At 44.6% G+C, this 27,849-nt stretch overlaps 1 long non-coding RNA gene across 1 annotated transcript in view; it reads right to left on the bottom strand.

Moving 5' to 3' along the window:
• Positions 1-27,849, bottom strand: part of LOC309639537 — a 220,481-nt gene that overhangs the window by 126,946 nt on the left and 65,686 nt on the right. The window contains exon 2 of the long non-coding RNA XR_014251716.1: positions 19,849-20,066. This is a non-coding gene — a long non-coding RNA (uncharacterized lncRNA). The remainder of the gene's footprint in view (positions 1-19,848; positions 20,067-27,849) is intronic.

Here is a 27,849-nt window from a genome sequence, read left to right as displayed (position 1 = left end):
GCCACTTAAAATAATTCTGTGGACAATCCCTTGCTCCATAAGTCTTACCCTGCCACATCACAGTTGATAAGCTTTGGAAGTGCTCACATAGCCAATCTGGCTCTGGCCATGTGAGTTTCCATCTGAAACAGGAAGGAAGCAATGAAATGTCTCAGACAGATTCCTCATGAACTTTTCACTCAAGGCTCACATCTTCCTTTCAGGCTACCTGGAGATCCCCCCAAAACTCTCCTGGCTTGGAATTGGCTCCTTCTGGGTTCACTTCCTGCCTGATTCCAAAGGAGCCCCTTCCAGAACCCCGCGGGGCTGCAATGTGTCATTCCTCTGTGCTATGTGGAGGCTTCCACAGCAGACCTGGGAAAGACTAGCCATGCTCCGTGGAAGGCGCTGGGGGGCTGGCTTCCCTCTCGAACAGGCCTGCTCTCTCGCCCTTTGCTAATGACTTTGATCCTTTGCACTTTGTAAAAAACCCCGCAACACCAACTGGTCCCCTCTGGCTTTAACCTTGCAACCCAGTTGGCCCTTGTAAAAGGGGGGTGGGGGCCAGAGGGAGGCCAGGCAGGGGCGGGCACAGGCGCACACGCTGCCCAGATCAGCACGGACTGCCTCGGGTCTGTTCCTTTAATGATCGCTTCCCAGGACTCTCACAAAAAAGGACAAATAAAAGCCTTTTGACAAGATGGCAGAGCTGCGTGCGAGGCTGACTCCATCAATAACCAGTTCATTCGGGAGTTTCTTTGCCTGTTCACATGCTCTCCTTCCAGATCTCTCTGCAACTGGCTGCCTCTGTCTTGTTCACTCTGGCTTCCCACAGCTCAGGACAGCCTCCTTTCCCACCCCTAGCACCGGCCTCAGGCCCTGCCCTTGGCAAATCCTCACTTTTATCTTCTTTTGCTCCTTTTCCCCATTCCATGAAGCTACGGATGAAACAAAGTGAATCTGCCATCTGGGGAGACAGAGGACTGGCTTGCAGGAACTCACGAAGCTGCATGTAAAAAAGAAGCCTGTTGAATGAGATGAGGATTATGAAGGGAGCCCTGTGGGCAGGCATACATAGGGAGCAGGATTGTTTTCTCCCGGAAAAAGCATAGATATGGCCCAAACCCCACGCATGTGTCTTTAAAAGTAGATTCTCCATCCAGACTGGTTGACACACACATGGGTAGTATCAGAATCAGTATCTGTTACAAAGAACGAAGTCCTAAAAGTTGCAGATTATTCACTTTTGAAAAATATAATTTTCTTAATGCAAGGTGATCCCTTTTATAGAATATGTATAGGTCAGCTTTTGCGGCATGACAAGCTCCTCCCAAACTTAGTGGCTACCAAAACCAGTGTTCATTTACTTCATGATTATTCCCGTCAGCTTTTGAGCTGAGTCCAGCTGGGTAGTTCTCCTGATCTCTGCGGGATTCACAAACGTGTTTGTAGTCAGCTGCCGGGTTGGCTGGGTGATGGCTGACCCAGCGGAGCCTCTGTAGGGACTTTCTTGCCAGTCCTTCGTGTGGTCTTTTATCCTCCAGCAGGATAGCTCAGGCTCACTGTCATGGTGGTGGTACCATTCTAAGACAAAATGAAGGCATGCAGGACCTCTTGAAGCCTAGGCCCAGAATTGCTACCTTGTCATTCCTGTTATAGTTTACTGTTCAAAGCAAATCACCAGGCCAGCCTAGATTCAAAGATAGGGAAGTACTCCCCAGTGCTTGATGGGAAATGCTACAGTCACACTGCAAAAAGCATGGATACTGGGAAAGGGGAAAGACTGTGGTCAGTTTTGCAATCTAACAGTTTATTTCCTATTGTCATTCCCTGGGACTCTAGCCCCACGAAAGGGTCATAGGAACTATAGGAAATAAAAGAAAGTGTGATCAAAGAATCTGTGAAAATCTGGTCTCAACAAAGTAAATAAGCTTTAACGCAGGATTTCTCAGAGTCTTTAATCACCACCGTGCCTGGTCAGCCTTCAAGAGTGGGAAACTGCAGGCAGTCCAGTGACTGACAAATTCCCAAATGGATTGCTCTTCTGGAGGGAGCATCTCCCAGAATTCATGTGCTGTAAAATGTATTTTGGGAAATACTACTATGATAACATAACTCATGCTAATTTGCATTAGATATGTCATTCTGCGCTAAAGATAAAAGGGGAGCCTTCACAGGAAGTTCTGTCTTACCTGGGCCACTCCCAGAGGTCAGCTGCAATTACTGATATACTGTTAAGAACTGGAATGATTCTCTGATTGTAGTGATTTACTCCCAGAATATTTCTGCCAGGAGAAGAGCCGGGCAGTAAAGTCCATCAGATTGGTGATAAATAAAGAAATCACCAAGACTCATCCCACCCAAAGGCAAATGTTCTGGAATAATTCCTTCTGGTCATTTTTCCCCATCTGTATTTATTTTCTTTATGCGGTTCACCCCACCCAAGTTTCTGCCATTTTTTATTTAAAACTTAACATTATACCAGAAGCATTTTTTAAAGATCAGTTCAGTGGTAGCTCAATATTCTGCCATATGGATGTAATATTTTGCCTAATAACAGCCCCTCGCCTAAGCTGGATATTTATTTTCGCCCCCTATTTCATTATTTGGAATCAGAGCTTTTATATCGTATTTTATATTGTAGAATTGAGTTTGTTTAGTTTCGTTATTTTGTTTGGTTTGAGAGCTGAAAGGGTCATCAGAGAATTGAAGGCATCGGACTTTTTATTTTCCTGTTTGTTTGCTTTTCGTGGCAAGGTAAGCATGATTGGAAGTGCAGTAAGATCAGGCCAGTTCTCAACATTTCCATTGCTGGGGTCCCAGTTGGCAGTAGGAAGAGGATTCTTCCCGTGTTTTCAGATAAATTGCACTTGTGGTCTCGCCAAACTGCAAGCAGGATTCAGGTTTGGCTCGAGTCTGAGGTCTCACTCACAGCTGTTAAATCCTCTCCAAACCACAGGCCAAAGATGATTGCGTTTGGGGACTCTGAATCATTTATTTCTCTCTTATTTCCTACCTACCTTGTATCCAGAAATCATAGAAGAAAATCTATTCTTAGTAAATGGGTTTTCTGGTTCTTCAGAGTTAAGAGAGCTCAGGAGAAGGTGGGAGGAGGGCGGGGGGGAACCATAGCTGGTGTTGCAATTAGCTTGTGTATAGTTACTTTTTCCCCCTTGGACTAGATTTGACTTTTTCCACAGTTCCTGAAGAGCGTGTCTGTAGTAGTTTTCCACGAGTCTGATCTGAGGGAATTAGATCTTAGGATCTAAGATCCAAATTGTGAGCCCAACGAATTCTCTCAGGCTTGTATCATGTAAAGGCGGGTCTTGGAAATCTCCCAGATTGCTCCTGTGTTCTCAGATGTTTTCAGGACTCAAGGCCAACAATTTCAGTGCTCTGAGCCTCAGTTTCTTCATCTGTCAAATGGAGATGTGCCATAAACAAACTAGGTGAGCTAGCGGGTTAATGTGCCAGGCACTATTCTAAGTGCTTTACAATGAAAACTCTTTCACTCCTCAGAACAGCTTTATGAAATAAGCCCTATGGGGATTCCCATTGGACAGATGAGAAAACTTAAGTCAGAGAAACTGTAAAACATACTGTGCACTGTAAATCAACTATACTTCAACAAAATGCATACATACATACATACATACAAAAGGACTGTGTACAATTCCTGGCACCCAGTGGGCACTCAGTGTACCAGGTGATCTCTATGATCCTGAGCCATCCCATTCGTCATGACGTATTGTCATTGCTTGTTTACCTGTCTGACTTTCCCCACAGACAGTAAGCTCTGCGAGGACCGGGATTGCCTCCAGTCCCCCACTCATTGTCCTCAGGTCCTGGCCAGGAGGGGATGCTTCATAAATGTTTACTGAATGAAGCGAATGAATGGACAAATCCCAAAGTGGTAGCAACTCGGTTCTCCACCCACAGCCTGGCCAAAATTCTACCTCATCCTGCCAATCCCTCACCTGGTCAGGGCTTTGCAGGAAAAGAACTCACACAAAGTACCCCCCAAAAAAAGGGAAGGGGTTGGTGAGTGGGAACATGGACCCTCCTGAGATCTGAGCAGTGGAAAAAAAAAAATTCTCACAGAAATTGTTTAAACAGGGCCTCCCATCACTCCCTCTATTCTTGCTCGTGAAAGGAGAAAAATGAGATGCAAAGTCCCCATAAACAATAAACTCGTGGAATAAGTCGAATCAAATATCAAATAACGAAGGAGCCCAGACTCATGAAATTATTTGTAGAACCAGAAAGATAGTTACAAGAGCAAGCAGAAGTTTTTGAAGACATTGCAGAAAACATATGTTGAGAAGCATGGTTCACTTTTAAGCCAAGAGATTCTAGACCTGAGATGCAATAGGTAAGGAGAGCTGATTTGGTAGGCCTGGTACAATGGTAGCAGACAGTAGAAGACCTGAAGTTTAAAGAGGAAAACTCCAACATAAGTTAGTGGCAGAATAGGCCGAATGTTGAATTCAACAAATATTGAGTTGAGTGCCAATTATATACATGACAGTCACTGTGTGACAGGCTGAGTTTATGACAGTAAATAGGTCATATTTTCTCCCTTGGTCTTGGGGGCCTGTATGAGATGGGGAAATTTAACTGAAACTTGGACAACCTTACAGAAAACCTAGGAGCACATAGACCGACGTAATCAATGAAAAAAGTCTAGCCACAGGTTTGAAACTGAACAGAAAGAATAGATATAAATTTGAAAGCAATCAGTTATTCATTCAGCAAACACATGAGTTAAGTTTTAGCCATTCTGTGAAATGGGAAAAGTTTGTCCTTGGGGCTTTCCTACATCCTCTTTCAGCACATTTTTATGGCCTCCTGATTTCTCTCCCTCTTACCTCACCAACTTTTCAATTCTCTCTTGCTCTATCTCCCCCTACCCCACATTCCACAGTTTAAAAGTTGAGCCTCAGCTCCTTGTAAGTAGGAATGGAGAAACTAACTCACGCAAGGGTGCAAATGACGAAATACAGCCTAACGCAGTTTGCAACATTAGTAATCCAGCATAAACCAGCATTTGCTTTTAATCCCGTATTTGCTTCTGCCAAAGAAACAAATCTTTAATTGCAGAATTTCCAAAATAGAGATTTTGCTGTGGGAAGACATAGGAAATGCAACCTTTCATAGCTACAGATTTCTTTTAAGGCATTTAATTCACAGTCAACAGTTTCAGCAAACCATTTATTAAGCTCCTAATACATGCCAGGTGCTTGAACAAGTGCCATGTTGCTTATTCCTCACAGCAATCTCAGAACTGGGCTTTGAGAAGTAAGAAATGGTTTACAGAATGGAGAGAGGCACCGCCTGAGGAAGTTTCAGCTCTTGGATATGGAATGGTGTCACGGGGGAGAAAGGCATATGGGGTGGGGCATGGGGGTCTGGGGCAGGAAGGGAAGGGAAGAACATAGTAGCAGAGCATGAGAATCAGAACCAGACAGTGGAAAATAGCAATTACAATGGCTGATATGTGTGAATCAGTGTGAACTGGGGGCCAGGCCCTGACATCCAGCATCTCCCCTAACTCTCACAGCAGACGTCGGGCTGTAGGTGTAATTGTCATCATCAGGCTTGGTGGATAGTCGAAGAAACCGACTCTGACACCTAAGTAACCCATGGCAAGCAGCACAACCAGAAATCAACCCAAGGCTGCCTACTTCCAGCACCCACTGAGCCACAGGGGGGCTGTGAGGGCCATGTTGGCTTTCTTATGTAGAGGAGGCAAGGGGAACTCCCAAATGGTATTAAAATGGTATCCCCAGGTCAGTGTTCTGGCATGAGAACAAGTCTTGGAGTATGGTTAGAATGATACCTTATCTCTAAAGGTAAAATAAGACTCAGCATCTTTGTTGAACTTACAAAGAATTATTATAGAATTTCTCCCATCGACCTTCCAAAGCACTTCACAAATGGCGCCACGTGGAAGGCCAGAAGAAGGTAAAAGTCTGAACCAAAGTCTCTAAGAAGATCTGAGTGAGACTTGGGCCCCCAGTGGTCATCTGCCCTCCTCATACGCCAAGAACCAGAGCGTTTGGGAGTGTATCTTTGTTCTTATCCACTGAAATTCAGACAGGGCAGGAAGATAGCAGTGGGGGACCCAGGCCCAACAACAAAACCTTTCACCCAGTGCTGTCAGAGTACTATGCCCCACTCCTCACAAACTAGCTCTGCTAATAATCTTTGTGAGCCTTCAGACTACACAGAAGTTTGCCAGGCTGGGCGACTCCATATTGAAAAGTTGTTAAATGTGAAATAAACCTAGTTTATTTCCAACCCTTAATGGATGTCAGTGATTATCGTTTGACGCCTTTAATTCCTAATAATGACATCATCCTCTTTCCCAAAGCAGAATGAGGCTCTGAGTTGGAAAGTGACTCCTAGGGAAACCTCCATGGATTTGGATAATATTCAAGCGGCTCCCGTGGCCCCCAAGTCTGAGACAGACTAATCAAGGAGGGTGGATAATCTCTGGTATTGTCGGAGATTCCGATCTCTTAACTGAGATGAAAAGACCAGACCAGTCTCCATTTCCCTGGCTCAGTGGTCAGTAAGAATGCATCTCATCTCACAGGAGCCACGGGAGCCCCAGGCCTTGGACAAACTCCAACGTACTGTGTCCTCCCTAACTAGGCCCCAGATGGTATCGCAGACTCACGGTAGAATGTCAGAGGCCCTTTGAAATGAAACGGCACTCACTCTACTTGTGGGATCCTGTAGGTCAGGGAGATTAAGAGCAGGTATCATAGGCCACAGAGTCACTTGTTCAGTCAACAAACATATATTGAGTTCCCGCTGGCCTCCGGGTCCATGATGGGCATTGGTGGACAAGTCTGACCCTGGACCTGCCACTTGGAGCTTGCTGCCTGGTAGGAAATGCAGAAATTAAACCAACCGTTGTAAATAATGAGGTCAATTTATATCAGAGTGCACAGGGCAGCAAAGGAGAGGTTGCAGGGGCTAGGGGGTCCTGTCTGGGGTACAGTGAGGAGCCTTTCAGGGAGGCCTTCCTGAGGGGGAGATGCATGAACAGAAATGTGAAGGAGAGGGAGCCAGGTGATGGGGGGCAGGGTGGAGGCATTCAGGGTCAAGGGAATGGCTTGTGCAAAGATCCAGGGGCAGGAAGGGGCGCAGTCTGTGAGGAGCCACAGAAGGACTCACATGGTTGGAGGAGGGAAGCTGACAGAGGAAGCCAGGAGAAATCAACAGCCATTCTCGAACTGAAATCCAGGGCTCCTGGCTCCTACGTGGAACATAATTAATGACAGAGGGGAAAAGTGCAAATAGAACTAAAATGGGGACCTTGCCAGTGTATGAGATGAGAAAGTTTGCCTTGAAGGCCTTCCCGCTTTCCCCTTCGAGACTGAAGGTATTGATGAGCACACAGTGTCACCAGGGAGCATCAAGGTAATTGCACTTGAGGCCGCTGGGTGTTCCTGAGGCAATCTGATACCGGAGACTGCCCCTCTCTGGCCTGAGCAGGTGAAGTCTGCAGGGAAGACTTGCCCCAACTCGCTGCCACTGCACAAAGCAGCAGTGACTGCACTTGGGAGAAACTGTGGCCTCCTGGCCACGACACCTAATCACCTTGGAAGTCAGCTGGATGAACAGACTGCCACCATGGGATCAGCGCTCCTCACTGTGTCATGGGGCCGGGACTAGGGTTAGGCAAGCGAGGCACTCACCTTGGAAATGAAATTTAAGGGGGGTGCCAGAAAACACCATCATCGAGATAAATAATATTTTAATGCAGCATTTCAAAAATCAAACTGAATGCCAAGTATCCAGGATGAAGAAAATTTCAAAAGTTTAAATAAAGACGGGATCCAACCCTGCTCGTGTACAACTCAGCCTCACTTGACTCACCCTAATCCTGGCCCTGGTTCCACTAAAACTTTATTTACAAAATCAGCTGGGCAGCCTACGGGACATAGTTTATCAGCTTCATTTTGTTACAAATCACATTAAACTCTTATTTGACTACTGGGGTTTTTGGTGTCCCATAAATTTTGTGTCTAAGAGAAGTGCCTCCCCCTACTCATTGTAGTTCCAGACCTGCTGTGTGTGCTCAGGCAAATAACTTCCATCTCTGAGCCTACGTGTCTTCTCTTGTAATACACACGGGAATAGTGGTCCCAACCTACAGAGTTGTAGTGAGGATTACCCCCATAAAAGACATTTGCACAGTTACTAGCACTCGATAAATAGTGATTGCTTGCATGGCTATAGTAAATATTCTGTTTATCGATGGTGCTTTTATAAGAGTTCTCTCTGGGGCTTCCCTGGTGGCGCAGTGGTTGAAAATCTGCCTGCCAATGCAGGGGACACGGGTTCGAGCCCCGGTCTGGGAAGATCCCACATGCCGTGGAGCAACTAGGCCCGTGAGCCACAATTACTGAGCCTGCGTGTCTGGAGCCTGTGCTCCGCAACAAGAGAGGCCGCGATAGTGAGAGGCCCGCGCACCGCGATGAAGAGTGGCCCCCGCTCGCCGCAACTTGAGAAAGCCCTCGCACAGAAACGAAGACCCAACACAGCCATAAATAAATACATAAATAAATAAAGTTGTTAGAAATCCAAGGTGAATTGCTAAAAAAAAAAAAAAAAAAAAAAGAGTTCTCTCCAACAAGAACCAAGTCTGGGCTTCAGGGGACTTCAGAGGACTTGGCATTCTCTAAGGATGTGGCAACTTTCTCACTTAGGAACAAGCCTCCCTTTGGGTAACTTGGGCAACTTGGAGCTGCCTGCAAAGAAACTGTTCAGCCAGGGCCAGAACCAGGTGCCTCGTGGGCTCCCAGAGTTCAAAACCCCATCACGGGGTGGCCCAGACTCTTGCCATGAATTTGAACTTGTCCTGCAAAACTGAAGTGTTTCAGGACCCAGGCACGCAGCATTGTAAAACGGGGCAATTAAACCTATAAAACCAAGGTTTACAGGGGAGTTTATAGTGTCAGAGGCTTTTTATGGCTTTTTTAGATTAGTTTAAATAGAGGAAAAAAGAACAGGGGAAAGAAAAAGAGAGGACTTGAAACTTGAGGAGGCTTAAAAGTTCAGAAAGAAGCTTTTAGGAAGCACAGAGGGGTCATAATCAGAGGCACGTTTTTCCATCTTGCTGTCTCTTGCAAATTGGAGCAAAAAAAAAGTCAAGACGCTGTCTGTCACCACTCCTTTTTTTTGCCTTGTCCTTGGCTGTCTGAAAAGACCTACAGGGGCTGGGGAAAGTCCCGAAGAGGGACTGGAGAAAGAATGTAGGATTTGAGGGAAACCAGCAAGTCCCTTGCTGGTTTCAAGCATGTTTCTCCAGACCTCAGGAGGTAAAAGCCCCACTGCATCAGGCAGGTCCATGCAGTAAGGAGCTGACCTACAGTGATGGAAGTTTGTCATAGGAGATGGGAAGTGTCTTCATCAGCCATAGGGTGACTTTGGGCCTCAGAATACGGACCACATGGAGAATGTACACGTTACTTCAAAGTCCTTCAGATAGAGGTCTGAGAACCAGAGTTCCATCTGGCCACCATCTTCCCCCTTCTCTTCCCTTCACCCACAGTGGTCTCCTTCCTCTTTCTCAAAGCATCCGTGTCCCTCCTGTTTCCTTGGCTCAGGCAGTGCCCTTTGCCAGCAATGCCTTTACAGCATGCTTCAGATTCCTCACACTCACCTTGAAGGTTCACTTCTTAATGAAAGAGCTCTCCACGATATTAAACAAAACAAGCAGGGCTCATAATTGTGGATATAGTATGCTGTCACCTGTACGGCGGAAAAATGCATACATGTGTATGTATTTGTATTTGTTATGTGTATTATAACACGCAAGATTATAATGTTTTTAATTTATCAAATACTTGAGAAAGGACATGCAAGACATTGTAACAGTATCTGACTCCAGAGAGAAGTGGGTGTCTGAAAGACACAGAAGAAAGAAGATTCACTTTTCCCCCCCTCCTCGTCTCCCCTTTTGTAAATTTTAACTTCTGTCTCATGAGCATGGAGAACCTATTCAAAACTCAGGTTAAAATTTATTTTAAAAAATATTTAAACTACCTGGTGGTGATCTGTACTATAGCTTTGCAAGATGGCACCACTGGGGGAAACCAGGTGAAGTGAACACAGGCTTTTTCTGTCTTATTTCTTACAACCACATGTGACTCTCAATTATCTCAAAATAAAAGGTTTAATTAAAAAAAATAAACTCGCTTCCTCAAGAGACCTCTCTGCGTCCCCTGCTGCCCAGATTAGTCCTACCCAAAAGGGACTTACCTTGAACAGGCGTATGAGTTATTTAAGCCCTACATCAGTCATAATTGTTGGTAGGCTATATTGGTTGTTAAATACTTCCAATATCACATCTACATATTTATACTTTTATAGTAACCTAGACTTCTCTTTCAAATGCACTTGTCAAAAATTTAATTACATAGTTGAAAAAGTTTTCAAATTCTGTTTCTCCCACTAGACTACAAACTCCATGAGGGTAGCAACCAAAAGAGTCCGGCTCACTATTCTCTCCCCAGTGCCTGGCCCACGCCTGGCACATAGCAGTGCTCCCGTAAATATTTGTTCAATACATTAGAGAACTATTACCTGTAAAAAAACAGTAACTCAGCACCCGTTAGCAACAGAGATTTGAGCTCAAATAAGCAGCCTTCTTTTTAGGCACTGAGGATTTCCAAATAAAGTTCTACAAGAGATCATTGGATTGGCTTGATTTGGCCCATTTAGTATGCAGCACTCCCACTGGACACTTTTTGGGCCACCATTCAGTACGGAGCATTCCTATTGGCCACACTGACAGGTCTGCTGCTTAGCAAGGTGCTTCCAACCAACTTTTCCACAATGGCTTCCCAGGCTAAGTTCTCTTCTCCTTTTCCACTCTTTAGTGGCCTAGAATGCCAACTTATGGTATTTGCATCTTTTATCTTTAGATAGAGGGCTTTCTTTGGCTGGAATCTATCATAGAGGGCTTTCTTTGGCTGGAATCTATCATAGAGAAGATACAGGAGAGGAAGTAAAGGTCCTGGTTAAACGCAGGCTCCTGGCCGTTCTAGCTCTGCCGCTAAGCGTGGTCTCAGACAAGTGACTGAACTTTGTGCTTCTGGGCGTCCTCATCCGTAAAATGGGCTAATAACAGTACCAGCCTCAAAGGGCTCTTGTGAGCCTCAGCCGAGTTAATACACGTCAAGAGCTTAGAACCACAGCCTGATATACGTTAAGCACTGAACAAATGTTAGCTAAAAGCACTGTTCAGAGCATTTGAAGGGTCCTCATGGCGTGGTGACCGGTTGATTTTCTTTCCAAAGCTGATCTAACTCAGTTTGAAATTTTGGTTGTGCCGCAAAAGTCAAATTCAGTTCTCTTGGTGAAGGAACTTAAACTCTGCTATTTCCTGTCCTAATTATAGGCTTGTTTCAGCTGATGTAACCCTTGTTTTCCATTAAATGTATTCAATGTCTGGGTTGATTATTTCTTTGGCTAGATCCTTAAAAATTTTTGAATGTTTATTGAGTTCCAAGAATTCTACTGAATGCTTACATACATTATTTTATTTCATCATATTTAATCATAATTCTGATTTTGAAATAATCATTTTTAAAAATGAATCAAGCAGCGGTTACTGGGTTAAGTATCTTAGCTCATTTAACCCTTGGAAAGGCCCCATAAAGTGGATGTTATTATCACGTATGAGATTGATTAACTTTTTCAAGATCACAGAGGTAGTCACTGGTAGAACAGTGATTTGAATACCAGAGCTCGTACTGTAATATTTCCAGACTTCCCATCTCCACCCTGCTTATACAATCATAATAAAAAATGTAAATAATTATTGTGTGCTATAGTAATACATAAATTTCATACTCAAAGTTATTTATGATTTGTTGGAGAGTGGGGGATTTTGACAAGCACAGGTCAGGCAGGTTATACCCAAGTGTGTGTGTGTGTGTGTGTGTGTGTGTGTGTATGTGCACGCACGTGCATTCTTTTTCTCACACATGATATTTCCATGTTATATTTTTTTAAATGAAAAGTTAGACTCAATTGCTGAGGGTCACAGATACATCTCCACTTTAGGCAAATTTCTTTTAAAACTATGCATTTTTTTTGGAAAATTAGATTAAAATTTTAAGTAGAGGGTTTAGCTCTTAAAAACTACATTAAAGGAACATGTATCACTCATGTTTGGAAATTTAAATGAAAATTTAAGTAGAGGGTTTAGCTATTAAAAAACTATAGTGAAAAAAATACGTAGCACTCATTCTTTGCAAATTAGATAGAAATTTAAGTAGAGGGTTTAACTAATTTTTTAAAATTATAGTGTACTCCTGTGGGGGAAAATGAATTTTTTATAATGTAAATCATCATCTCTGTATGTCATCCACATCCCCCACATACATCTGATTCTTACACTTGGATTTTCTCATACTGGGTGAATCGTCTATATATCCTAGTAAATAGATGAGTTGGGGTGGCGCTCATTGCATATTTTCTATATCCAGATATCCTCCAGGGCTCTGCAGTTACTATGGAATAAAGTTCCGAGTATATACCCTGGTAATTCAGGCCAGCCAATACACAAGTTGATTTTGCTTCTTTGTGGTTTCTAATAGCCTTCCCTTCATCCTGCACCATTTTTTTCTGGGCAGGAAACCCAAAGGGACAGCAATCAGGAAGAGGATTCCATCCTTGCCTTCTCCCTTTCAATGGAAGTGGATAATTCAATCAGTCCGCAGACGTTAAGGCCTCATCAGCTAGCAAGGGAAGGCGGTCCTGAAGCCAAGTGGATTCAGTGTTCATTGTTCTCTCTGTCTCTTCCTCTCTTCTTTTCTTCCTTCTAAGCTAAATCTAATGGAAGACAAATCAATCCACACCGAAAAGGGGAAAAAAAAAAAATCAGGCTTATTTTCACAAAAAATTTTGTTTTGTTTTTTTGGATCAGAAACACAGGACTTCCCAAATCAAGTTAAGTGAGTCCCAGATGTGGACTCATTTCAAATGAAAAACACACCCCCATCATCTCAGGCAGAATTCTGCTTGAGGAAACCGGTGATTGCGATTGCAATGCCCGACACAAGAGGATTTCTCCAGAGAGAGTTTGTCCCAGACTGTGGAGAGGAAGAGGAATGGGGGAAGATGAAGGGCTGGCATGCTTCTCCTCCCCCTGGGGAGAAGAGAGACAGGATTCAGGTTAATGAGGTTGGAGGGTCGATGTGAACCAATCCGAAGAGTGGAAAGCATCTTTGAATAGTGCCGAGGATGGCGAGAATTGAAGCTGCCACATGCTAAAGGCTGGGTTTATTAATGAGAAGGCACTGAATCCATATTACACAGCCTGGACATGTAATGCCCGAAACAAACAAAACCCAATGAGAAATGACAGTGACGCTCACACTTGTGGGCATTCTGGAGAATTCTTTTTCTGCGGGAGAATAGCAGATGGCAGCCGGAATGCCGGGAAACAACGTGATGTGCAAATTAATATATTTCTTTCAAAGGCTAAGAGGAGAAGAGGGCCTTTTGACAGCCTTTGATTCGGCCATTAATTTTCAAAGACTGATCAAGACACTAACATGTCACATGGACTTTCTTCTAGTGTTGGACCAAAAGAAGAATGTTGAACCGTGTAACCAAAGACATCTCTTGGTGAAAGATCCTCCTTTTAACGACTATAGTTTGCATTTTTATCAATGTCATGCTGCACGTAGGTGAAAACAGTCATTTAAATGTGTTTCTTCTGTCTTCTCCTAATAGGTTTGATTTTACATTTCTTGCCATCTGGTTTGTTGAACAGAAATATGGAAGTACTGTTACTCTCTATATGCTTCTTACGGGGCTTAGTCGAGGATGTGGCCTTTTCCTTTTTACTAAACTAGACTCTAACCCAGATTTTACCCCCAAACAGGCCATTTGGGTACTTTGGCAAGGCTCTTGCTCTTTTTTAAGCAGAACCGTTGAACCCAGTATAATTACATCTTATGATGAACATCTCAGCCATTTCTTCCACAGCACATGCAGTATCCTACCTTGCTATGCATCCCCACAGCATCTTAGCAGAGTTTATTAAACTAAATTGAGCTGGATGAGTTAATGTAGCTTTCCAATAATTATATTTCTCAAATTGGTCCCATAATAGCAATAATTGCTAGCATGCACTGAATGCCAGCACTCTGCTTAGAGCTTTAAATATACTTGCCCCTTTGAGACTCATCTCAACCCTATGAAGTTAAGGTTGAGCCCATTTTGCAGACGAGGAAACCAAGACTCTGAGTGGCAGAGCTGGGATTCGAAGCAGTTATCATTTACTAAGTTCCTTGCACTTTGCTTGCATCTTATACTGTGGGTCCAGCGCTACACTTCCAACAGAGGACAGACACTTGGGAAGGAGTGTGTGCAAACTGTCAGGGAAGGTTACAAGGGGCTTTGTCATAGTAGGTACCAAGTGCATTATGAGGTTGCTTGACCATGGGGTTCTGGCCTTGGGTAGAGGCACATGACTCCAGAACATGAGTGACCATGGGGTGAGGGGCACCTAAGGAGGTGGGCAAAGGACCGGAGCTGTGATATTTCTAATGAATACAATCCAATGTCCAAAATATACAACTTTGTCATGTCCGAGATATGAACCTGTATTAGTTTCCTGTAGCTGCTGTAACAAATTACCACAAATTCATGGCTTAAAACAATAGAAATGTATCCGCTCATAGTCTGGAGGCCAGAAGTCCAAAATCAAGGTGTCAGCTGGGCTGCATTCCCTCCAAAGGCTCTAGAGGAGAACGCTTGCTGGCGTCCTCCAGCTCCTGGTGGCCGCTGGCTTCCTTGGCTCGTGGCTACATAACTCTAATCTCTGTTTCATCTTCCTCTGTGTCTGTGTCTTCTTCTCTTCTGTCTCGTATAAGGACACTTGTCCTTGGGGTTAGGGCCCACCTGGGTAATCCAGGATGATTCCACCTTGAGATCTTTAACCTAATTACATCCATAAAGACCCTTTTCCCAAATAAAGTCACACTCACAGGTTCTGAGGGTTAGGATGTGGACGTATCTTTTTGGAGGGTCACCATTAACCCACTACCACCTGTAAATCAAATATTAAATAAATAGAATCACTGAGACCCTAGACTAGTAAAGTGGAATTCTGTTGAAAAGAAGGCAGAGACCATGAATTAGAACGTATCTCCTCCCCTTAGCACTTGGCCCCATGCCTGGCACCCAGGAGGCTTCATAAATAGCTGCATTTTGAGGGCCAGTGGAGCCCAGTAGAAACGGCATAAGCTTCGGCAAGTTTAAATACGGACTCTGCCATTTTCTAGTTCTGGCTTCACATAAGTCATTTTACTTCTTTGAGTTTCAGTCTTCTCCTCTGCAGAATGGGATTGATGCTAGTGCCTGCCTGGCAAGGTGGATGCGGAGAGTAGCAAAGTACGCGTTACACTAGTTGTAGTCATGGATAGGTTCATCCATGCATATTTAGGGGGCATGTATTTATTTCAAATATATTTCACAGAGCTTTATCGAGCACCTACTATGTGCTAGTCATTGCCCAAGATGGTGGGGATATAGCTGTGAAGGTCAACAGTGCCTGCTCTGATGGTGTTTGCATTCTAGTGTGGGAGAACGAACGAAGACAAGAAATCAATACAAACACATACATTTTTTGGAAACATCAGCCCACAGAGTGATGAGGGCTAGGAAGAAAAATTTTCAACCTTGATGTGCACAATAGAATGGGGAGGGGGCAAAGAGGGGTCAATTTAGATAGAGTAGTCAGGGAAGCCCTCTACAAGGTGATGGCAGTTAACCTGAATGAGGACAAGAAGCACGTCAAAGAGCAGAAGGAATGGTGTCCTAGGCAAAGGGAACAGCAAGTACAGAGGCTAGATGGTCTTGAAGATGGATGCATTGAATTGTGGCTAATAATGATGCCCTTGTCTAATAACGTCTTTTTATTTATAGTGTTTATAAAAGCCAATAGTCTCCTCTCCCAATACGGTGGTCATTCACAAATTTGTTCACCAAGTATGTCTGTTTCTGTGCATTTCCTGTCCCCCCCCCATACTTGAGTGGGGCATATGAAGGGTGGAAGAGACATGTCACTTTTGGGCAGGAGCTTTTGATTACTGATGTGGCACCCTCCAGAGCTCTCTCACTCTAGGATGGAGACTGACAATTGTGAAGATGGTGGCTAATCCATTAATCCTACCATGAGTGGCTACTGTAAGTAGAGTCAAGATTGCTGGGGTCCTGTTGATTCAAGATCCGCATGTCAAGTGAGTGAAAATAGTGAATGAGAATAATCTCTAGTTGTTTTCAGTCACTGAGATTCTGGGATTGTTTGTTACTGCAACATAATCTAACCTCCCCAGACTGATACACTCTCTTTTGTTGAATGCAACCTTACACCTTCCCACTGTAGTCCTTCTACACCCTACTGGGTTTAGGTCACAATTGAGAACAAAACGTTGTCTCAACCCAAGCTGCTGGTTGCACAGGAGGGTTCCCACCCCTCTTTCATATGGAGATGCTGGGAACCCAGAGTAGTTGTATGGGCAGTGGCAGCTTAAATGAAACAGGACATTACCAGGAGAAACAGCTGCCTGCCTTAGCTCCCACTAGCCTGGGCATCCCCTCACCAGGGGCATGGGCTCTGCAATTCCTCCTGCAGATTCACACTCCCTCCCCCAACTTCACGAATCCCTTAAATACTCCCTTCATGGGCTTATGCAATCCCACTGTTGCCAACAAGCCTGAGTGCTACAGCCAGCGGGTCTGATCCCTGGGCTGCACAAGGCACTTCTAGGGTATTAGCATTATTCATCTCTGGGATGGGAGTAGATTACAAACGCATCTGGTGATGGAAACAAAATGCCAGAGTGAGCTTGGAGCGGCTACTTTCATCCTTCCAAACCAGACGTCTGCACACCAAATGCTCCCAGGAGCCAGGCACCTAACCAAAATGAGTGAAGGGGGCCAGGTGGGGCCAGCAGCAAAATGGAAAGTGTACGCCTCTTCTAAAGGGCCACCACTGCTTGCCTCCAGTGGGTCAGTGCTGCCAGATCTTCCAATTCTGTGCAGAGAACTTAGATCTCTAAATTCATATAAAATATTTAGTTACAAGGTATTTGCAAATAGTTAAAAACTATGTGTACGTTGTGGTTTTCACTGGTGCTATTTACCAAATATTTCTGGAGCTGCCGCTGCCCGGGAACAAGATGGACATGCACTTGCCTTGTCCCCTTGAAGCTGGGAGTGGCCATGTGACTCATTTTGGCCTATGTGTCAGCAGAGGTGACACACATCACTTCCAGGTAGAAACTATAAAAGCCAACGCAGTATTCCCCCAGATTCTTCTCATTGCCTCAGTTACAATGGAAGCACATGAAGAGATAAGCACTCTGCCTCAGTTCTTAAGTTATTGTAATAACAAACGAGCAAAGGAACCCCACTGATCCCACCGGCAGAAACACAATGAACATGTTGGAAGAGCAAAAAATAAATGTTTGTTATTTATGCTCCTAAAACGTGGGGGCTGTTTGTTACTGCAGTATAATCAAACTTATTGTGACTGATACAAACAGCATACAGATGACACAAAACAAGTCTCTGGCCATTTCTTTGATTTGCAATTTCGGATGAATTGTTTTTCTCCTCTTTTTCTCTTTCCTTGTTTCAAACATTTCCTTCATCTCTATTAATTCAGCTCCTCCAGCAAACACTTATGGAGACTTCTATAAGGGAAAACTGCTCTAACATACCATAGCAACCATACCATAGCAACAACAACAATAACAACAATAATTATAAAATAGTGGATGCTGTCCTCCGACAACCAGCTTATCCAGAGCAGCTCAACCTTCTTGGTCCAACAGGCAGAGGCAATCCAGACCCCAAAGTAGTCAGACTCCAGAGTATCCCCCAACCCACCCGAACTTCTAAACCCTTCCGTGATTTCCAGGAGACTCTGATCTATAAGAAGCATGCTTACTCTCAGACCCCAAAACAATGCTTGTGAGTCGTTTTACACAACATGGCCTCATGGCAAGCAGGTTTTCTTTGGAATTAGGCTGACTTGATTTTATTCCCTGCTTAGCTACTTATTTGCTGTGTGACTTTACGTCTCAATTTTTTGTTGAATACAGTAAAGTACACCTCCAATTTGGCAGAGTTATAATGAGGATCAGGCATAACATATAGCAAGCACCCAGGAGAATGGCCCATAGTTGGTGCTTAGTTAATGGCAACTTTTGGGGAGAGAGAGATATGGACAAAGTGAAGCAAAAGGGGTATTTGGATTCACTTTAAATTAGAAGTTACGACTCTGTGTACATAGTGAGTTAAGCCTGTGGGCTCTGGAGCATGGCTGCCTGGGTTCAAATCCTTTCACTCCAGCTGTGCAACTATAAGTAAGACACTTCACTTCTCTGAGCCTCCGTTTTCTCATCTGTGAAATAGGAATGATAACAATAATATTTGAATCCTCGGGTTGCTGTGACAAGTGCCAGGCACATAATAAAGATAAACTACAGATGAGACCTTATGTCCTTATTATGTAAAACTCTGACAGCAACATTTCAAGTGCAGTTTGGAAAGCGGCCAGTCTGGCCTTGGGTAAAACCTCACTTCCGCGGGCTTCTGCAGAAGGAGTGTCCCCCAGCCTGGCCCTCTGGAATCCTCCTTTTGAAACCGGCAGTTTACAATGTCCTACAAGGCTTCATTGTTTTCACCTCAGCAGGGAACACGTGTTCCTTCTGCATACACGCACTTGACTTTGACACAGGCTTTTCATCTCTGGGACTCGGGAGGGCATGGCAAGACTGCCCGGGAAACCCGATCTCCCCAACCCTCAATTCTAATCGTGTTGTTTCTTAGACGCGGTCTCACCTATAATTCATTTTTAATGACAGTTTGAGAAGAAAGACATCGCAAAGCAAATCTTACACGACGTTCTCATCACCAATGGCATTTAATATCCTAAAGCAAATGCTTTATGGCATTGCATCGCAGGCCTCAGGCAGAATGAAGGCAGGCTATTATTTTTTGCCTTTTGTGCACCTTTTGTGTGCTTGGGGGTCACTCACTTTAGGGAATGCCTGTCTGTTATGCCTGGGGGATTTGTTCTGGGGGGATTTAGGATGGTCGCAGGGTCCACCAGGATGTTTGGGAGACTTTTACACAATGAGGCGGCCTGTGGGGTGGTATCCAGAGCTGGTAACATGAGAAAGTTATGAGAATATAAGCCAGGCCTGATCTGGGGTTCCTCGCCATTCACCTGAGGGGCCCCTTCCCTTCCAGGGAAGTCGATACGGTGAAAATCAAACCAAAGCGACAGCAAATAAAAACAGTCCCTACCTCTCCTCTCCCCAAACCCCAGCCAGACTTGGGAAGAAATGTGAACGTCTGTGCTCCAATTCACTTCCATCTGACAAATATTTTCTGAGTATTTCAATGTGCCTTCGATGAGCCTGGACATGAACTCACAGAGGTCAGTACCATTCTCCTTAGTGTGACACAGTCTAATTCAGCCGTCAGTGTCTAAGCACCTACAGCACCCAGGGAGCCGGACCAGCCGCCAGTGGAGTGGCTGCCAGGGGGACTGTCTCAGGCTGCAGGCTTCAGAGAGTTAAAAGACACACAAATGTGCAAGATCGGTGAGATCAGAAGCTACTGGATGCACCTAGAACAGTCCCTGTTCATGCATGGTTAGCAAATGAATGGTTTGACCAAAGAACCAGCAGTAGAACAAAGTGATCCGAATAACCCGAATGCGCACATGACAAGCGTTTGCTTCCTTCTGTCCCCTCCTTTCATTCCCCAACGGGTGCTGTAGGAAGAGGATCTGGCATAACATCTCACCAGACTCACCCACCATGAAGGGTCATCCGCATCTGCCAGAGAGACGTGTTGATGCTCCCTGATAAGACATTTGGAAGACTCGTGTTCCTGTCTGCCTCTGATTTCCTAGGAATGAACCACGGGAGGGACCGCTGCTTGCCTTGCATGCGTTCGCTGGGCCAGGAGGAAGGTGCTTTACTTCCTGGTCGCAGAGTGTACTCTGCCCTCCTGTTCTGATGCTGAGGCTCCTGAAAGAGGGGTCACAAGAATAAGGGCAACATTAGCTGGGCTTCTACTAGGTGCAGACACAGAGCTCAGACCCACGTGTGCATCGGCTCTGAGTAATTCCTGTATCAGAGAGGGGCTGGGAGCAGAAAATCAGGTGACGGGGGTAGAAAGCTCAGCACAGAGCCGGAACGTATTAATGCTTAACAGAGGGCAGTTTCTTTATCATATCTTCAGTTACACGTGTGGAAACTGAGGCTTGGAGAAGCGGAGGGAGGGAAGCAGCTATGAATGGAGACCCGGGAGATAATAGCACCCAGAACATGTGAGCTTCCCAATCATGGTAAGGAGCTTATCCTAACACTGGAGCTGGGTAACTTCGGCTAAGTTATTTCACCTCTCTGCGATTCCAATAACAACAAAAACAATAATAATAATAGGTTGAATTGTATGAAAATGCCCGTCTCCTACCTTAGCAATATTTGAATGTCAGTGATTTCATAAGCTTCAATTTAATAACAACAACTTTCTCATGGTGCCCATGTGAGGATTGAAAAATATGTAAAAGCTGAACACAGCACCCAGTAAACTGTGATCCCTCAAGACATGGCAGTTAGTTTAATTATCATCTCCATGGCTTTCTTGGATAAAAGAAGAAGTGAGATCTATTCATATGGGCATCGGAAGCAAAGGCACGACCGTATTTTCCACACCTGGACAAGCCTGTGTCATGGGGGCCTCATCCCCACCTCCAGGGGTTGGTGATACGGGATCAGCAATTTCCTCCATCCAGCCACATAGGTAAATGTTTTACCAGCTACCCTTACAGCCCCCTTTCCACCGCAGGGCACAGCTCTCCAAGCCCGAGCACTCTCCTTTGAACCAGAACTCTGGAATTGTTGGGGGCCCCAGGGTCCTTTCTTTTCTTCTTAGGGGAGGGGGAGCTGGGGGGTGGGCCAGAGGGCAGGTGTGCGTTATAGATTCGAGCATAATGAGGGAGAAGGAGGCCATTTCCAGAAGTCTGTGTTAATGAGAACTTGGCTCCCCTGAAGCTGGGTGGGCTCAGAAACATCTTCATCTTCATCGTTATCAGTTTCTTCGATGTATCACGGCAGCAGCTGCATCTTTTTTTCTCATCAGCTGCTGCTACTGCTTCTTTTGTTCACTGCTCTCCTCCCCCTCTTCCTCCTCTTTCTCTTCTTCCTCTTCCTCCCCCTCCCCCTTCCCCTCCTCCTCCGCCATCTTTTTCTCCTTCTTCTTCTTCTTCGCCATCAGACAAAGCCACTGTACTGACACAGATGTAGAGAACAAAGGTATAGATACCAAGGGGGAAAGGGGTGGGGTGGGAGGAATTGGGAGACTGGGATCGACACATATACATTATTGATACTATGTATAAAATGGACAACTGATGGGAACATACTGTATAGCACAGGGAACTCTACCTAATGCACTGTGGTGACCTACATGGGAGGGAAGTCCAAAAGGGAGGGGATATCTGTATGTGTATGGCTGATTTCATTCTGTTGTGCAGTGGAGGCTAACACAACATTGTCAAGCAACCATACTCCAATACAAATTAATTAAAAAGAAAAAGATTCCCTTCCACATTCTGTTGCCATCTTCCCCTCCTGGGTTCTCATTCTAATTGGGTTTGGGGTTTCTCCTCTCCCCACAACCATCATGATTCAGCAATACACAAAGCTTCAGACCTTCCCTGATCCTGCTGTCCCTTCACCACTACCACCCCTGCATCACAAAATCCTACCTATCCTGGATCCAATGGGCTCAGTGGCATCCCCTAGATCAGAACCAATGGTAGACTAATTGCAGCCCTCAATTAGTGGGCTCAAACCTCAAAACCTGGGGCTAGGCAGGCATGGTTGTAGAGCAGATTGAACCACTGTTGGGGTCTTCAACAGGTGAGGGGGTGGGTTGAACAACAGATCCAAATGGAGCAGAAGAGAACCCTCCGCTGCCCTCAGCGAGGTTCCAACAAAACCAAACCAGAGAATACCCCAGAACTTTGGGAGTGTCTGCTTTGCTCACACCCTTAACCACCAATTGCCAACAAACAACAGGGATTGGATCCCAGAAGGTCGACATTTAATGTGGCTGTAATTAACTGGATCAGAATTAGCCCAATCTGGGCAACTCAGAGTGCCTTTCCATGGAATTTAGATGATGATGATTGCAATGATGGCAATGATGATAATAATGACACTGGTGATGGCAATGGTGGTGGTGATGATGGTGACGATGATGAGACAATGACAGTGTGATGGCGATGGTGGTGGTGATGATGGTGACGATGATGAGACAATGACAGTGTGATGGCGATGGTGGTGGTGATGATGGTGACGATGATGAGACAATGACAGTGTGATGGCGATGGTGGTGGTGATGATGGTGACGATGATGAGACAATGACAGTGTGATGGCGATGGTGGTGGTGATGATGGTGATGATGATGAGACAATGACAGTGTGATGGCGATGGTGGTGGTGATGATGGTGACGATGATGAGACAATGACAATGTGATGGTGATGGTGGTGGTGATGATGGTGATGATTGATATCACTTACTCTGTCAACCACTTGAATGGTTTATGTACCTTACTCCTTACAAACCCTATAAGGTAAGGAGGTAAGGAAGTGACGAATAATAATTGTATAGACGAGAAAACCAAGAAAATTTCCCAGATGGACAGAATTGGTAACTGGTGGAGCAGGGAAAGCTATTCAGCCCAGAAAGAATAATGGAAGCAAGTGTGAGAAACAGAGATAGAATTCTCTCCAGGGTCAAAGTTCTAGACCTTTCTTCACCCTACTTAAACCCCTGCCCTTGGGTTCTGTGAGACACCTCATTCCCATTTTTCTTAAGCTTCATTTGATTTCTATTTCTTTCAATCAGACAAACGCTAGTAAATAGAGTCACTGAACTTTGTCTCCAAACAGAGTGTGTGGTGATCCTTTTAAATGTGACACTGAGCCAGGGCTGGGATTAAGGTGAAACAAATCAGACAGCTAGGGCACACAATTTAAGGAGGCATTCACTCTCAGGGACAGGCAAGTGAGGGGGCATTTGCACAGATCTGACAGTGTCTCCTTAAATTTTGCAACCTAAGTTCCTCACTTCCTTCACTCTAAACTCAGCCCTGCTTAAGCAACTCCCTTTCCTTTTCTGCCATGGTTTATCCAGCTATAAAATGAGGACGTTGAACCCAGGATTACAAAGAGCCATCTTGGGTGTGATATTCTGATTCTGGCAAATAAATGACATACCTGTTACAAACCTCATATCCCACGTCTGTGGCAGACATCACTAATCAATAATGGCTTCTTTTTTTAAATGAATTTATTTATTTTATTTATTTATTTTTGGCTGCGTTGGGTCTTTGTTGCTGTGCGTGGGCTTTCTCTAGTTGTGGCGAGCGGGGGCTACTCTTCGTTGCAGTGCGTGGGCTTCTCATTGCGGTGGCTTCTCTTGCTGTGGAACACGGGCTCTAGGCACGTGGGCTTCAGTAGTTGTGGCTTGCAGCTCTAGAGCGTGGGCTCAGTAGTTGTGGCGCACAGGCTTAGCTGCTCTGTGGCATGTGGGATCTTTCCGGACCAGGGCTCGAACCCGTGTTCCCTGCATTGGCAGGCGGATTAGTAACCACTGTGCCACCAGGGAAGCCCAATAATGGCTTCTTCATGAGCCTGGACATGTCCTCAGAATCCAGCTCCACATAGAGCCATGAGGATCTACTGGTAAATATTTATAATTGGCCAATAAGAGGAAACTTCTCGAGGACAGAAACGGGGTTTTACCCGCCTCTCTCTCTCTCCCCTCTCTCCCCAGCTCCTAAAACGCTACCTGATACAGATGAAGCTCTGCATGTATTTTCAAATTAAACTGAAACTTCACCAATGTGCATGGAGAACTACCTACACAGGCAATTACTGTTCATATGAATACCCACGCAAATACGGATGTGCATCTCACACACACACACACACAAACACACACAAACACACACACACAAACACACTTCTGTGCATAATGTATCATGGCCCACGTGTACAGCGGGGCCAGATTAGGCTCCTAACAATGAAAAGATCATGTTCCTTCCAACTCTCATAAACTTCAAAATAATCATTTAAAATCAAAATAATAAAGAGTCTAGAAGTCCAAAAAGTTCTGGCCTTTGTCACAATAATTACCTTAACTTTTTTCAATATCAAATATCAGCATCATTAAGAAATGAGGAGGGAGTTTGGTGTCTATGATTTGCTCAAACATGCCTTGAGACTTGTGTGGGATCATGTAGCACTGAAAACAATCTCACATACGCGTAAATGTGGACATGTCCACATAGAAACATGCACAGTGTTACACGTGCACATGTGCACACATGTTCACAATTACACACTTAGACTTGCATATACACTCTCCATGCATTGTTCACATACATATATGTGACCACACACATTCTAAACATGCATGCACATGTGTCCCCTTATGTATAGGCATGTATACACTTGGCAAAGCACACATACCCACAAATGCACAGGATGACATTTATATCCACCCGAATGTACAGACACAGATACCCAAGCACACCCTTTTAGGTCCCCACTTGAGTGTATTTGTACACCTATATGCACAGACATATACCCACACATACACACACCCACTTGGATGCCCATATTCTCTCTCTCTCTCTCACACACACACACACACACACACACAATCTGCCATCCCTCCAACATAAGACCCTCAAGGCCACTCCTCTGCGGGCCTTCACTGTCAGGGAGCCTGGTAAGAATCATCAGGGCAGCTCGACAGTGATAACAATTTCCAGAGCCAACAGAAGGGAGCTTAATTCACAGTGAAAAGCTGACAGGGCCGGCGCCTCCGCGTGCTTTCTGCCAGCTCCTACTAACTCAGCCCAGCGTAGGGAGGTGGCAGACTCTTGGTGCCCTCCAGCCATGTCATCTCCTAATGATGGCAACGCTTTGACAAAGCTGAGCAACACAGCCGGTAGGTGTGAAGTTGGAATTAATTTTCTTTCGGAAGGTCAAGTGCATTAATGAGCTTTTGGCTGGCTCGTATTGTTCTTTTCTCCTTTTTGCAAGAGGGAAAGAGAAAAAAAAAGGAGAAAGGGACAATTAACTGGAGCTGTTTTCTTCTTTCTCTTCTCCTCCCTTCTGAAGACTTGGCCCCTTTTCCAGAAGCCCAGTAAGTAGACCCCTGTGGGCAGACAGATGGGCTCAGACGTGGCCTATCATGGAACAGTTTATTCCCCCACTGCACTGGGAAAGTCTCAGCATTAGACCTGCCTCGAGGGACAGGGGATAAGTAAAGAAGAACAAAATATACATCTCAGCCTTTAAGGAGTTTCAGTAGATATTAAGTTAGTAAAACAAATGGGTTTCATTGTATATGTCATTCCTGATTGATTAGTAGTGGCTGCCTGGAGCTGTGTGGGGAAAGCAATGAGCAATGGAGGCTCTTCAGGCTCAATGGGCAGGAGAGTCATGATTGATTAGCAATGTCTGCCTTGAGCATCATATAAGGCAGTTGCAGCATAAGCAGAGCTATTTAAAAAAAAAAAAAAAGAAATACCTAGAATTCAACAGGTTAGGGATAAATAGAAAACTCAGTAAATAAGTATATTTAAAACCTAGAAAAAAAAAGAAAGAGTCCATAAGAAAACTTAAGGAAGAAGCTACATGTAAACAGGAATTGTAAACTCAAATGGCTTTAGGTACCAGGAAGGTGACAGAATGATTCCTGTGGCCCAGATGGGGCTTTTGCTAAGCTCTAGAGTGTAATTCTCGTTTAAAGAGGGGAATTGCTACTTCCTTCAACCAATCCCTGCCATGGAAGAAGGGGGGCCGGATATTAGCACACCCACCAAATTTTTTTCAAGAGAAATAAAAAACGTGGCTGATTTTTTTAAGTGTGAAGTTCTGTGATGTTTACTGTTGTCAAAAATTTTTTATTAAAAAAATTATTCTGTAAGCTCCCAAATATCTTGGATTTGCCCAGAAAGAGGCCAGTTTGGGCCTCTGTTTTTGAGTAAAATGGAAGTATAGGAGAAAGCTCTGTTGGTGGTAATCAGCGTGGTCTCTCATCTGTTTTCCCCTCCAGGCTTCATACTCTCTAAGGGCAGAGAGGGTGTGTGTGTGTGCAAGTGCGTGTGTGTGTCTGTGTAGACTCACGACCCTGCACCCTGCACCTGCATGCTGGCACACACTCACACTCAATAAATACATGTTAAATGAATGGATGAAAGGATCAAATCCCACCCTGACTTCTATAAAGCCATTCGGGGTGTCCAAATGTTTCCCAGCTTATAATGACACATCACTGTCTCTTCTTTAATTCTTGGAGATAAAGAGTATTCTCCCTTTCATGATAGGGATTCAATCTGTCAGAATTCAAATTCGAGTTTTACCTCTTCCTAGCTGTGTGACTTCAGGCTAGTCACTTCACTCCTCTGAGTCCTAGTTTTCACTCTTGTAACATGGGACTAATAATAGCATCTGCCTCACAAAGCTATTGTGAGCAATAAATCAGGGGAATCTGCAATTTCTCTTGTAAACCAGGAAAATTTTGAGAGGGAAAGGTGACACTATAAATAATTGCTCTGGTACATTGAGCATAAATATCCTGAGTCACCTGGCTATCTGGTCACCCCAAGCTAACTAGACTCATCTACACAAAGCACTTAGAACAGTGCCTGGCACTTAGGCCTCCATACTGTTAGGTGACATCATGAGAAAACCACAGTCAAGTTTCTGCCTCACTCTCTCTTACTCCTTTGCAATGTGGAGTGATGGAAAGAGCTTGGGTTCAAGGTTCTCGGTTCTGTCACCTCACTTTTCGTTAAGCACCTGCTCAGAGGAGATGGCAGCTGAGTCACACATGAAAGGGAAGTAATGATTTTGCCAGGCAACATGTGTAGGGATAGAAAGAGGGAACTTTCGGACAAAAAAAAAAAAAGAAGAGTTTAAACAAAAGTTTGGTGTCCAGTTCGTGCGCTATTGGGTGTGCCCCAACTGGAAGCAGATCCTTAAGGACCACAGGTCCAAAACGTTTGTGAGTCTGAGAAATCAGGCTCGAAAGATGATGTGCGTGGGCTTTAAACACATTTGTTATCTGTTACATCATCTGTAAGAGACCTGCCAAACGAGGATTGTGCACAAAGACACCAACATGAAAACAACAGATTTTCCTGGGAAGAATCTCAAAGACCAGTGACCCAATTACCAGATCATATTTTAAAAGGATGTTGTAAAATTCCCTTATTAAAAAAGAGGACAGGAGATAGTCACCACTACTCCCTTTTTTATTACCATTATTGTAGAATGTCACGAGCAGAGAAGGCAAACTTTAATAAAACAAGCCTCTAAAGAAAAGAAAGTCTCCTTTCTAATCTGGGAAAACTTAGTGGGATTTAACTGAGATAAAGTTCCAGGCTCCCATCTCAGTGACCCTCCAGCAACTGCTTTGCAAGTGTGACATTTGCTCACGTCCATCCTCCGCATTCCGTTCATCTGTTCTTGTCTCCCAAACAGGAGAACACTGACGGGGCAGACCCGCAGCTCATTCATGATCAGAAACACCTAGGTGCTTCCCAAACCCTGTACCTTCAGAGCAGGATGCCACCGGGGACTGTCTGACTTGCTTTCTTCCAGCTCACAGTTTTCTCAGAAAGACACCAGCCCAGGAATCTGGGATCACCATTCTTGCAAACTGCACCTCTTCCAGAAAGACATCTTCTTGCCCCCTTCTTAGTCATGGCTTGAGCTCCC

Source organism: Balaenoptera physalus, assembly GCF_965194825.1.
Source record: "Balaenoptera physalus genome assembly, chromosome: 12".
NCBI classification, from domain to species: domain Eukaryota; kingdom Metazoa; phylum Chordata; class Mammalia; order Artiodactyla; family Balaenopteridae; genus Balaenoptera; species Balaenoptera physalus.
The sequence above is the reverse complement of the archived record's forward strand: the minus strand, read 5'-3'. Positions and strand labels throughout refer to the sequence as shown.